The sequence below is a fragment of the Oncorhynchus gorbuscha genome, linkage group LG03 (assembly GCF_021184085.1).
Source record: "Oncorhynchus gorbuscha isolate QuinsamMale2020 ecotype Even-year linkage group LG03, OgorEven_v1.0, whole genome shotgun sequence".
Taxonomy (NCBI): Eukaryota; Metazoa; Chordata; class Actinopteri; order Salmoniformes; family Salmonidae; genus Oncorhynchus; species Oncorhynchus gorbuscha.
The window spans coordinates 53,714,089-53,725,936 of record NC_060175.1 but is presented as its reverse complement, the minus strand read 5'-3'; positions in this window follow the sequence as shown (position 1 = coordinate 53,725,936).

Sequence of the window (11,848 nt, the reverse complement as noted above, 5' to 3'; positions counted from 1 at the left end):
GTTTCATTCGTAATTTCGGTCAAGTGGCAGCTCCCCTCACAGCCCTTACTTCTGTCAAGACGTGCTTTAAGTGGTCCGTTTCCGCCCAGGGAGCTTTTGATCTCCTCAAGAAGCGTTTTACATCCGCTCCTATCCTTGTTACACCTGATGTCACTAAACAGTTCATTGTCGAGGTTGACGCGTCAGAGGTGGGCGTGGGAGCCATTCTGTCCCAGCGATCCCATTCTGACGATAAGGTCCACCCTTGCGCGTATTTTTCTCATCGCCTGTCGCCGTCGGAACGTAACTATGATGTGGCAAACCGCGAACTGCTCACCATCCGCTTAGCCCTAGGCGAATGGCGACAGTGGTTGGAGGGGGCGACCGTTCCTTTTGTCGTTTGGACTGACCATAAGAACCTTGAGTACATCCGTTCTGCCAAACGACTTAATGCGCGTCAGGCTCGTTGGGCGCTGTATTTCGCTCGTTTCGAGTTCGTTATTTCTTATCGTCCGGGCTCAAGGAACACCAAGCCTGATGCTTTATCCCGTCTCTTCAGTTCTTCAGTAGCCTCCACCGACCCCGAGGGGAGATTCCCTGAGGGGCGTGTTGTCGGGTTGACTGTCTGGGGAATTGAGAGGCAGGTAAAGCAAGCACTCACTCACACTCCGTCTCCGCGCGCTTGTCCTAGGAACCTTCTTTTCGTTCCCGTTCCTACTCGTCTGGCCGTTCTTCAGTGGGCTCACTCTGCCAAGTTAGCCGGCCACCTCGGCGTTCGGGGTACGCTTGCTTCTATTCGCCAGCGTTTTTGGTGGCCCACTCAGGAGCGTGACACGCGTCGTTTCGTGGCTGCTTGTTCGGACTGCGATCTGAGTCAGGTGTCTGAGTCTGTCTGGTTCGAGTGCCTTCCCGAGGCAACAGACTAGGTCCGGTAACTCTCTTCCTGCTTCTGCTCCTGGCCTTGCTGTGTCTAAGTCTGTCCCCAGACACCGCATCTCTCCTGGTCCTGCTCCTGGCCTTGCTGTGTCTCAGTCTGTCCCCAGCCACCGCATCTCTCCTGCCCTTGCTGTGTCTCAGTCTGTCCCCTGCCACCGCATCATTCCTGCCCTTGCTGTGTCTCAGTCTGTCCCCTGCCACCGCATCTTTCCTGCCCTTGCTGTGTCTCAGTCTGTCCTCAGCCACCGCATCTCTCCTGGTCCTGCCCCTGCACTTGCTGTGTCTCAGTCTGTCCTCAGCCACTGCCTCTCTCCTGTTCCTGGTCTTAGCCTTGCTGTGTCTCAGTCTGTCCCTAGTTGTTACTCTCCTGGCCTGTTTGGTCCTGATTGCTCAAACTCTTACAGTTCTCTACCCGTGTCTCATTTTTTATAATAATAATTGCACTAAGATTCCCTCTTCATCGTTTCCCGGTACGGTCCTGAGGCTCGGAGAGGATTATTTGTCTGCTACCATAGTGCCTTCTTCCTCCGGCCGGGGCGGGGTTCTTTTTTGTTAAGAAGAAGGACGGCTCTGCGCCCTGCGTGGATTATCGAGGGCTGAATGACATAACGGTTAAGAATCGTTATCCGCTTCCCCTTATGTCATCAGCCTTCGAGAGGAGTTGGGTTCCATCTCGGGACGTGCTGGACCGTTCGCTGATCGATGATTTCCTCCGTTGCCGCCAGGTTTCCTCCTCGAGTGCGCCAGGAGGCGCTCGGTGAGTGGGGGGGTACTGTCATGTATTGTATTGTCATGTCTTGTTCCTGTGCTTTCTCTTCTCTTCGTTTCCCCCTGCTGGTCGTATTAGGTTTCTTTCTCTCTCTTTATCCCTCTCTCTCTCTATCGTTCCGTTCCTGCTTCCAGCTGTTCCTCATTCTCCTAACGACCTCGTTTACTCTTTCACACCTGTCCCCTATTTTGCCCTCTGATTAAGTCTCTATTTCTCTCTCTGTTACTGCTTCTGTCCTTGTCGGATTCTTGTTGGCTTTGCCTTTGTTCCGTCCTGTTGTATTCTGCCTCGTCATCAGATACTGCGTGTGAGCAGGTGTCTCTATCCTCTACGGCCCGCGCCTACCCGAAGGGACCTGCAGTCTGTTGCCGCTAGCCCTGCAACTCTCCTCAACAACTAGAAGGGGGACTCTCCTGTTAAACTAGAGGATTTGTGTTTTCCCTGTTTGGACTTCCCCTGTAATGATTGAGGATTTATGTTTTCCCTGTTGGGACATTAAAAGACTCTGTTTCTGTTATATCGCTTTTGGGTCCTCACTCACCTGCATAACAGAATCTACAGGTAGCTAACCAACCAGGTTCAATGTTAGCAAGCCAAGCAAATGGCTCTGAGATACGAATAATAATATCATGCACCTAACGTTAGCTAGCTAACATTACACTTTAACTGGAAATTTAACCACTTTCTTACCTGTGTACATCATATATGGATGAGTCTCCTGTCACGGATGCCACGGTTGCCGTTAGTTTGAAGATGTAATCTGGAGACAGGTGTTTTCTCCAACAGATTTTCAATCCTGTGCTGCTTGTAACTACCTTGGTCTTTTGACTGAAAACCTGATCCAGATTGCAGGCACCTGTTACAGTTTGAGGCTTTTTCTTGAGTGAACAGCTTGATGAAAGCCAGTCTATATTTAAATCACCCACCTTCCTCTCTGTTGACATCACATACATCATCAAGCATTTCACACATATTATCCAGATACTGACTGTTAGCACTGGGTGGTCTATTGCAGTTTCCCACAAGAATGGACTTTAGGTGAGGCAAATGAACCTGTAGCCATATTACTTCAACAGTATTTAACATGAAATGCTCTCTAACCTTTACAGGAATGTGGTTCTGAATATAAACCGCAACACCACCCCATTGTCATTTCTGTCTTTTCAGTAGATGTCATAACCATGTATTGCTACCACTGTATCAGATAGTCAGAATATAAATTGAATATTTTACAAGCAAGTAATTGACTTCGTGAACCTTGTTTCTTAGGCTACATATGTTAATATGGGCTATTTTGAGCATTTCTGGTTTGCTTGTTTGTTTTTAATGTTTTACTGGGAAGCATATCAGAAGCAGACATGCTCATGTTATTTAAAGTGCATTCGGAAAGTATTCAGACCCCCTGACTTTTTTTCACATTTTATTAGGTTACAGCCTTATTCTAAAATTGATTTAAGTAATTGTATCCTTCATCAATCTACACACAATACACCATAATGAAAAAGTGAAAACAGGTTTTTAGACATTTTTGCAAATGTATTAAAAATAAACAGATACTTATTTACATAAGTATTCAAACCCTTTCCTATGAGACTCCAAATTGAGCTCAAGTGCGTCTTGTTTCCATTGATCATCCTTGAGATGTTTCTACAACTTGATTGGAGTCAACCTGCGGTAGATTTAATTGATTGGACATTATTTGGAAATGCACACGCCTGTCTACACAAGGTCACACAGTTGACAGTGCATGTCAGAGCAAAAACCAAGCCATGAGGTTTAAGGAATTGTCCGTAGAGCTCTGAGACAGGATTATGTCGAGGCACAGATCTGGGGAAGGATGCCAAAAAATGTCTGCAGCATTGATGGTCTCCAAGATCACAGTGGCCTCCATAATTCTTATATGGAAGAAGTTTAGAACCACAAAGACTCTTCCTAGAGCTGGCCGCCAGGCCAAACTGAGCAATCGGGAGAGAAGGGCCTTGGTCAGGGAGGTGACCAAGAACCAGATGGTCACTCTGACAGAGATCAAGAGTTCCTCTGTGTAGATGGGAGAACCTTCCAGAAGGACAACCACCTCTACAGCACGCAACCAATCAGGCCTTTATGGTAGAGCGGCCAGATTGAGACACTCCTCAGTAAAAGGCACATGACAGCCCGCTTGGAGTTTGTCAAATGTCACCTAAAGAACTCTGACCATCATAAACAAGATTCTCTGGTCTGATGAAACCAAGATTATACTCTTTGGCCTGAATGCTTCCCTACCACGAAGCATGGTGGAACCAGCATCATGCTGTGGGAACTTGGAGACTAGTCAGGATTGAGGGAAAGATGAACAGAGAAAAGTACAGAGAGATCCTTGATGAAAACCTGCTACAGAGTGCTCAGGATTTCAGACTGGGTTGAAGGTTCACCTTCCAACAACAGGACAACGACCCTAAGCACACAGCCAAGACAATGCAGGAGTGACTTCGTGACAAGTCTCTGAATGTCCTTGGGCAGCCCAGCAAGAGCCCGAACTTGAACACGATTGAACATCTCTGGAGAGACCTGAAAATAGCTTTGCAGCGACGCTCCCCATCCATCCTGACAGAGCTGGGGAGAATCTGCAGAGAAGAATGAGTGAAAATCACCAAATATAAGTGTGCCAAGCTTGTAGCGTCATAACCCAGAAGACTCAAAGCTGCCAAAGATGCTTCAACAAAGTACTGAGCAAAGGGTCTGAATACTTATGTAAATGTAATATTTCAGTTTTCTATTTGTAATACATTTGTTAACTGTATTAAAAACATGCCCACGTCAGGGGAGATACCTACAGTATTTAGGCAATCCCTAGCTGCTGGGCTGCACAGTCCTGGCCGTTAGGTTCTGCCGTGTGGGTTGTCCCTTTGGCCTTAGACAAACACACCGGAAACTAATAATGAATCAGGGTAGTGGACCCCTAGGGACACGGAAGGGCAACCCAGCTATTTTGTGTGCAAGTTAAAAGAGCTCTACAGAACTATTAGACCTATGAGATTAATTATATGGAGGATTTTCTGTTTATGTGTTAATGTACTCTACCGTTCAAAAGTTTGGGGTCACTTACAAATGTCCTTGTTTTTGAAAGAAAAGCAGATTTTTTTGTCCATTAAAATAACATAAAATTGATCAAAAATACAGTGTAGACATTGTTAATGGTGTAAATGAGTATCGTAGCTGGGAAGGCTGATTTTTTATGAAATATCTACATAGGCGTACAGAGGTCTATTATCAGCAACCATCACTCCTGTGTCCAAATGGTACGTTGTGTTAGCTAATCCAAGTTTATCATTTAAAAAGGCTAATTGATCATAAGAAAACCCCTTTGCAATTATGTTGTACAACTGAAAACTGTACTGATTAAAGAAGCAATAAAACTGGCCTTATTTAGACTATTTGAATATCTGGAGCATCAGCATTTGTAGGTTCGATTATAGGCTCAAAACGGCAGCTTTATTAAATAGTACTTGCAAAACACCAGTCTCGACGTCAACAGTGAAGAGGCGACTCTGGGATGTTGGCCTTCTTTATCAGATTGTCCATTCATAATTTCAGAGCGTTTCAATCTTGGAGAGTTTTGTGAGATCCAAGCATTCTGACCTAACAACAGCAGTCAAGTAGCAAAGCCAACTGGCTAACATTGGCTAGCTTGCTAGCTACTTCCAGGCACAAATTTTGCCCTCCCTAGCAGAGCTGGTTAGGCTGTTTTTATTTTTTATCCAGAGCGTTGGTGACTGTAACTGTGCTGCTGTCAACAATTTAATTACACTTTTTTTGCCAATGTTTACTGACACCGGCCATATTCAACAGGTGTTGAGCATTCATAAATTCATCACATTTACCAGCTACTGTATGTCTATCGACAGTTGTCGCAATGAAATTATGGATATTCTATTGAAATGGTTATTTGCATAGTGGAGTCTTTTGTTTAGACATGTAGCTAGCTAGCTAAACAATGAACTATAATCCCAACTCATAACAATACCCCGCATGAAACTACAGGTAGCTAAACAAACATGTGCAATGTTAGCAAGCTAAGTATCAATGCAAATGGATCTGTGATATGAATAATATAACTACACAGATCTCATACACGTAACATTAGCTATCGAGCCAGCCAGCTAAAGTCAGCTAGCTAGCTAACAGTACACTTTAACTTGAAATTAAAACAAATTTCTGACAAAATTACAAACGTGTAATATCTGAAAATGTAGCTTACTCGACTATCTTACCTGTAAACATGGATGGACACTTCTCTCTCTCTGTCACGGATGCCATGGTTGCCCTTTGTTTTAAGATGTGATCCGGGGACCAATGTTTGATACAACAGTGTGTTCTCTTTTCGAATCCGTCTGCATATTTGAAATCAAACATCAGAATTTTCTCCATCTCCTTAGCTATCATACTCTATCATACTCTAAAACTTGGTCCTCCAGAAAGTGGAGAGCAACACTTATGCAGTTCTACTACGTGATATAAAAAAACAAAAGCTGCTTTAGAAAGGATTACCGACACACACTGACCAGCTCATGTTATAGACAGAATCCTGCTACTTGGCAGACCAATCTGAAATCATCCCTCGGCATATCCAACCTACTCATTATCTCAGCTAATCATGTCTAGCAGGAAGGTTGATGACTTTTTCTGTGGCTAAACCAACTAGCCTCATTATTTAACACTTTTATTTGTATTTACAGATGGCATACACATTTTTTAATACGGTACATAGTAGTTCATATGTTTCAGAAGGCATTTCTGCCAAAAGAAAACACATTTTGATTATTTTTTAAAGTTTACGTTCAAATAGCTCTCCTGTGAAGTAGTGACACGCGACATACGCCTAGTTTCCTGAAACAAGTCACATATTTAATAATGATCCCTTACCTAGCTTGATGACTGTGGGCATTTTTTCTTACTTTTTGTTCTAAATAGAGACAGCATATTTTATCGTGTAAAAATGCATAAAATGAGCTGAAGATGCCCAAAACTATTCTGGGGAAGGACAGCAGACCCCCATTATTATGTCCTCATGGGGGGTCCATGGTGCTTTCACACCCTGACCTTCGAGATCCCTATTATTCTCTATGTTTTGTTAGGTCAGGGTGTGACTCGGGTGGGAATGTCTATGTTTTCTATTTCTTTGTTTTTGGCATAGTGTGGTTCCCAATCAGAGGCAGCTGTCTATCGTTGTCTCTGATTGGGGATCATATATAAGTTGTCATTTTCCTTTTGGGTTTTGTGGGATCTTGTTTTCTGTTTAGTGTCTGTGCCTGACAGAACTGTTCGCTTTGGTTTTCGCTGTGTTATTTTGTTTAGGTGTTGTTTGAATAAAAGGAATCATGAACACTTACCACGCTGCGCTTTGGTCCATTCTTCCTACCATCAACGAGAGCCGTTGCAGGTGCTTAATATTAGGAAAGTTGAGAAATAAATATAGTAGGCCTAGCCTATAGAAAGCTGATGGGATCCTACTCTTTTCAAAGTAAGATTTAAGAAGCACAGGTGACAATCAAATCAGGCTACTGTACAACATTACAGGAGTGCAGTATAGTTCATTACTATAACAGGTTAGGAAGGCCTGAATGATACATGTTAGTCACCAGTCTCAGCGAAGCTTGCTCTCCCCTTCCCTGTAATGACCAACACGCTGGTGAAACTTCTACATCTTCAGTTTCAAGGTCACTGACCAAGAGTAAAGCTGGCTTTGTAACACGTAGTTTGACCGATGACGTGCATTTGGAAGAACAATGAGCTAGTTACAAGACAATGTTTGATGTAACATCCACAAACAATATATCATGGTTTTATATCTATTTTATATCTACAGTAACATTTCTGTGGACTGTGAATACAAGTTCCCAAATCCCCGTCCCTGTATTCCAAACAGGGCTAGATTAAAAATCTTAAACCACGTTTTTATAGACTTAATCTACAGTTTTCTTTAAAACTAATGATCTGTGAACATCATCACATTCATGTTTTTGTATCAATACATTGTGTTAAGGTGACCGTATTACCGCCACACCGGTAGTCATGCCGGCAGTCAAATTCCATTTGACCGTTTAGTCAAGGTAACTAGGCTTCTCCAAGCTCTGATGCTGCTGATGCTCATTAGTAGCCTACCAAACTTGCTAACTGCCTGGTACTCAGCACTCTATTGTCCCTCTAATCACTCTGACATCAATGCAAATGTTTCAAAAATCTAATCAAACACTTAATGAGAGCCCATGAGCTCATGTTGTACAACATTTCTATAGAGGGGGAGGGCTATATGGAATTGTTTTAAGCAGGTCACACCAAGGATCATTTTACTATTTGATTTGAAATTTTTAGACCCCTTGATGCATTAAAAAATGTGTTGAAAAAATATTTGATGAACAATTATTTTTGTCCTTACAGCTTTTAGGCCGAACAGATGCATTGAACAACAAATTCACCACCCAGAACAACAGATAGTCCCCCCCGAAAACATCTAAAGGAAGTTGTTCTGAAGTGTCTGTCCTATATCTGAGAGATTTAGGACAGATGTATTTAATGAACTATTATTTGAAGTGAAAGAGATTTGCACCAGTACAGTGCCTTGCGAAAGAATTCGGCCCCCTTGAACTTTGCGACCTTTTGCCACATTTCAGGCTTCAAACATAAAGATATAAAACTGTATTTTTTTGTGAAGAACCAACAACAAGTGGGACACAATCATGAAGTGGAACGACATTTATTGGATATTTCAAACTTTTTCAACAAATCAAAAACTAAAAATTGGGCGTGCTAAATTATTCAGCCCCTTTACTTTCAGTGCAGCAAACTCTCTCCAGAAGTTCAGTGAGGATCTCTGAATGATCCAATGTTGACCTAAATGAATAATGATGATAAATACAATCCACCTGTGTGTAATCAAGTCTCCGCATAAATGCACCTGCACTGTGATAGTCTCAGAGGTCCGTTAAAAGCGCAGAGAGCATCATGAAGAACAAGGAACACACCAGGCAGGTCCGAGATACTGTTATGAAGAAGTTTAAAGCCGGATTTGGATACAAAAAAGATTTCCCAAGCTTTAAACATCCCAAGGAGCACTGTGCAAGCGATAATATTGAAATGGAAGGAGTATCAGACCACTGCAAATCTACCAAGACCTGGCCGCCCCTCTAAACTTTCAGCTCATACAAGGAGAAGACTGATCAGAGATGCAGCCAAGAGGCCCATGATCACTCTGGATGAACTGCAGAGATCTACAGCTGAGGTGGGAGACTCTGTCCATAGGACAACAATCAGTCGTATATTGCACAAATCTGGCCTTTATGGAAGAGTGGCAAGAAGAAAGCCATTTCTTAAAGATATCCATAAAAAGTGTTGTTTAAAGTTTGCCACAAGCCAAAAAGACCAGCAGTGGGGGAAAAATAACAGAGGGAAAAGGAAATGACAAGACCTGGGAGACACACCAAACATGTGGAAGAAGGTGCTCTTTTTGGCAACAATGCAAAACGTTATGTTTGGCGTAAAAGCAACACAGCTCATCACCCTGAACACACCCTCCCCACTGTCAAACATGGTGGTGGCAGCATCATGGTTTGGGCCTGCTTTTCTTCAGCAGGGACAGGGAAGATGGTTAAAATTGATGGGAAGATGGATGGAGCCAAATACAGGACTATTCTGGAAGAAAACCTGATGGAGTCTGCAAAAGACCTGAGACTGGGACGGAGATTTGTCTTCCAACAAGACAATGATCCAAAACATAAAGCAACATCTACAATGGAATGGTTCAAAAATAAACATATCCAGGTGTTAGAATGGCCAAGTCAAAGTCCAGACCTGAATCCAATCGAGAATCTGTGGAAAGAACTGAAAACTGCTGTTCACAAATGCTCTCCATCCAACCTCACTGAGCTCGAGCTGTTTTGCAAGGAGGAATGGGAAAAAGTTTCAGTCTCTCGATGTGCAAAACTGATAGAGACATGCCCCAAGCGACTTACAGCTGTAATCGCAGCAAAAGGTGGCGCTATAAAGTATTAACTTAAGGGGGCTGAATAATTTTGCACGCCCAATTTTTCAGTTTTTGATATGTTAAAAAAGTTTGAAATATCCAATAAATGTCGTTCCACTTCATGATTGTGTCCCACTTGTTGATTCTTCACAAAAAAATACAGTTTTATATCTTTATGTTTGAAGCCTGAAATGTGGCAAAAGGTCGCAAAGTTCAAGGGGGCCGAATACTTTCGCAAGGCACTGTATATGTGAAATCCAAGTGTGTCTCTGTACACATTACATTATGTGATGGCAAGACCATTCTCATCCTGAGTCAGAGGTTCATGCATACCCCTGTGAGCTAGTTGATATTATGTATTGCTTGTGGGTAACACTTTCTCAAAAAATGTCACGAGGCAATCCCACACGCCTACTAAACTTCTCTAGACAGCCTCCTTTAAAGTCTCTGTCACTCTTTCATTCCAAACCAACCTATATTGACTGCATCAACTAAGAGCCAAAGGAACACGTCACAACTGTCACATCGCCTCTTCAATGTGGTGTCGACTGCAGATAGAGACCACAGATAAGACGAAGTGTGTGGGTGGGTGGGTGGGTCACAATAACCGTCACAATACTGTCACAGCCTACATACACTGCAGTAGTTTCCCTTACTGAAGCCGCTCTGCCAACAAGAGTCAGGGCACATATCACTTACAACCATCACAACCACCCACAGCATCACACATCACCTGGTTTACTCTACCCTGTAGTGGAGGAGTCTCACATGTTAATTAACCTTTGACGTGATCAAGTATATTGTTTCTCACAAGTGGTGATTTCCATGTAAAAGTACCCATGAGTACGTTTATAGGAGGAATCAAATTTGATGTCAAATGAAAGCTAAAAGTGGGAAATTATGGGAATTTATGGGAAATTAAGTCATAGGTACGTTTTTCAACCATTTTCCATCCTAAAAATGTGGAATACGCAAAAGCTCACAGATGGAAAAGGGGTCTTAAAAAACAAAAGGGGTCTTAAAAAACATCTAGCAAAAGTTGGTAAAACTGTACGTGACACTCCGCATCATAACATGATATGTCATGACAGCTGACCTAACTTGTTATAACCTGTTATAATATGGTCATAACTCTGCCACAATATATATATTTAGAACTGTTGTGACTTATGTTGCATTATTTTATGGCTGGTTATGACATCTACATAAGAATGTCAAAACCCACAAAACCTACCACACAAGGCAAAACATTCCATTACATAGCCTACGTGTCAACAATTGTTTTAATTGACCATGTTAAATTAGCACTGTAATTGCACACACATTGATGTCAGACAAGCACCTACCCCAATGATCTGTTGCTGATGACTGAGATGAATGCAGGAGCAGATTTTTAGGAGCAGGACAAGACACCCTCTTTTTGACTGAGGTAAGGACATGTACGTGATAGGCCTATCTGGCTTGTATGATTATGATGGTCATAATGCTTCATGGCAGTGTCATAAAGTGTCTTTTCTACAAGTTATTTAAAATACGATGGAAAAAAAACATGCCGGTAAAGAATTCAATACAACAACAACAAAGGACTTAAGAAACAAACTTTCGAACCAAAGGAAACTTCTTGGCAGAGAAAAAAACTCCTGTGAATAAACGTGGGTTTTGACACTCTTATGTAGGTGTCAAAATCAGCCATAAAATAACGCAATATGTCACAACAGGTGTAAATATATGGGTCATGACACTGTCATAATGTGTTACCGTATGACACTGGGTGTCAAGTAAAGTGTTACCCAACATTTGTATTTAGTTTTGGAGAATTGATTTGCCTTCTGTAAGTTTAAGAAATATGGCCTAATGTCTTGTCATTTTGTTAGCAAAAACCCACATCTCTTTAAGATCGTTTCTCTCATTTCTCTCACTCACGAGGAAGGAGGATTATGAACGTTCACAGAAGTAACAAGTAACGGTAGACCTACCAATTACTTATGGTGTTTTTACTGATAATGTTGTTTATGAATTATTAAGTGATTAAAACACATCCCTCTGTTACCAAATCAGTAACAGACTGACCACAAAATCTGCCACATAATGACTGTAATTGAATTGGCCACAATGGGAAATTATAGTAGTCACAAACCAGAGTTTCAGTAGAGCACAGTATAGCA